This window comes from Scylla paramamosain, chromosome 18 (assembly GCF_035594125.1).
Source record: "Scylla paramamosain isolate STU-SP2022 chromosome 18, ASM3559412v1, whole genome shotgun sequence".
In the NCBI taxonomy this organism is placed as follows: Eukaryota; Metazoa; Arthropoda; class Malacostraca; order Decapoda; family Portunidae; genus Scylla; species Scylla paramamosain.
Genome location: NC_087168.1, coordinates 11,634,650 through 11,637,501, shown reverse-complemented (window position 1 = coordinate 11,637,501; position 2,852 = coordinate 11,634,650).

Here is a 2,852-nt window from a genome sequence, read left to right as displayed (position 1 = left end):
AGAAACGTAACATTCTGTCGATCTTTGCAATATTCATGTCTATCCTACCACTTGTGACCTGTATATGTCTGAGGGTTAAGACTTTCACATTATTTTCCTATATATCTCAATGTTACAGGAGGGCGACTGGCAGCATGAGAAGCAGAGACCTCACATTTCAGAACTTTTGAAAACACTTCCCTATGATAAGAACAGCGCCTATGCCACCACAACCCAGTACGTGTCGTAGTCAGTAGTGGAGTAACAAACTGCACTCATTCTGATATTGTTGGCGCATTCTGTCAATCATAAGTGATTTCCTGACAGTCTTCTCGTTTTTCTTTACATCTGCAATTAAAATTCGACAACTGACAGATTCATAGCCTACGAGAGAACAAACACAAAACACAGTGGAATTAAGAGTTGTAGCAGATTGCTTGACTCCTGACTACGACTGCACGAACGGAACAGACATCATAGCCTGGACTGCCGAACTAGTGGACTTGGAAGAAAAATAAAATGTAAATATATAAACGTGTAAATATGAGAAATAGTAATATATATACCATACCAAAATTATATCGCGAATGCAGTCGTAAAAGCACAATGGCAGCAATAAACAAGGGGACTGAATCACGTGCCATATAAATGATACATATATGCAACGCAAATAAACTGAAATGCAGCACTTCCCGACCTCACACACAAATATATTCGTACTTGTGTGTGTGTGTGTAAGAGAGAGAGAGAGAGAGAGAGAGAGAGAGAGAGAGAGAGAGAGAGAGAGAGAGAGAGAGAGAGAGAGAGAGAGAAACGAACACACACACAGTCATAGCTGTTTGGCGGCCTATTTCCAACTCTTAATGTGCGTGTCAGTGCTCGATAACACTGGAAAAGCGCATCATATTCTTTTCTTTAGCAGAGCCATTAGGGAATGTGTCATTGCATCCCTAATAAGCTGAACAAGAAAAGCACACATTTCACTATTTATTATGGTTGTTGTTATTAGTTTAGGTATATGAAAGGTTAACGCAACTACTTTAACTAACACTTCGAGTCCTCTCTGAGTGCAGTCACCTTTCAACTCGAAACAGACAGGCGACTGTGATATCCTGGTAAACTCAAATTGCGTTCCTCAAGTTTGGCCAGGTATCCATTGATCCACTGACCCGCAAGAGGTTGAACAGCTGGCTGGAATGTGCATCGTCTGCCCAGGCACAAACTTGGAATCCAGCCCACAGATTCGCGGACACGAGGCACACTACCATTGCCTGGCAAGCCGTAAAAAGCAGCGGACAAAGCTTTTGCCCCTGTTTGAGCACTGGTTGTAAAAGATCCCTGCTCTGTTTACCATTACAGACCAGTTTTGGAAAAAAAAATGTTTGTATCTATCTATTTATCTATTTATCTGTCTATATCTATCTATCTATCTATCTATCTATCTATCTATCTATCTATCTATCTATCTATATATATATATATATATATATATATATATATATATATATATATATATATATATATATATATATATATGTATATATCTATCTAGCTTTATATCTATCTACCTACCTATCCATCTATCTGTATCTATATATCTATATCTATCTATCTATCTATCTATCTATCTATCTAAATATATATATATATATATATATATATATATATATATATATATATATATATATATATATATATATATATATATATATATATATATATATATATATATATATATATATATATATATATATATATATATATATATATATATATATATATATATATATATATATATATATATATATATATATATATATATATATATATATATATATATATATATATATATATATATATATATATATATATATATATATATATATATATATATATATATATATATATATATATATAACCTACCTCTACACATAAGCACTAAATTCTCAGAAGATAAAAATCAAATTAATTGCAGGGAATTTTTCTTTGCGGCAAAAATTCCCTACGGGGTATAAATTGGGCTCGCGGATATTGCGGAAAATTTGACATGAGGAACCAATATCTGGTCGCCTGGTTCTATACTTTTACACGATGAGTTTTAATGAAATTTATGTTTTCGTGCCGATGGTTGGCGGTACCCGAAGTAGACGCTCCAGGAGGAACTGCACGTGACCAGGTGGGGAAGTGGGGGAGGGGGAAGCGGGGCAGGACAGCACTGGCTCCGCCGCTCCCCGTGGACCAGGGTGCCGTTCCTCGTGACGGTAATTTGTTTGAAGAAGTTTTCTGCTTCTTGAGGAAAAACAGACTTAGTTAGGCAGCCTTAATGAATCTGAATTTTAGGCAGGGAGATAATAATGGTAAAAGTGGGAGTTGTGGTGAAGGAAGTTACGGTGCTGTGGTGCCGACGATGCTAGTGTTGACGGCAGCGGTGGTGGTGGTGGTGGTGGTGTTGGTCGTGGTGGTGTTGGAGGTGATGGTGGTGGTGTTCGAGATGCTGGTAGTGTAAACCGTGACAAGAATAGAGATGGTAGTGTTGACAGTGGCAGCGGCGGCAGTGGAGGTGGTAGTAATGGTGCAGTGTGTGGTGTAGAGCGGTAGTAGCGGTGGTAGTAACCCTTCCCTCATGGCTGACCCGCCGCATACAGGCTTTAATGAGAGACATTCCTGAGTTTCGTGTACCGGCAATGCCTTACTGATGCTCTCTCTCTCTCTCTCTCTCTCTCTCTCTCTCTCCTCTCTCTCTCTCTCCCCCCCCCCCCCGTGTGTGTGTGTGTGTGTGTGTGTGTGTGTGTGTGTGTGCTGTCAATGCGCACGAGTTACCTAGACAGAATGAAAAAAAAAAAACATTAAATGCAACGGACATCAGAAAAAAA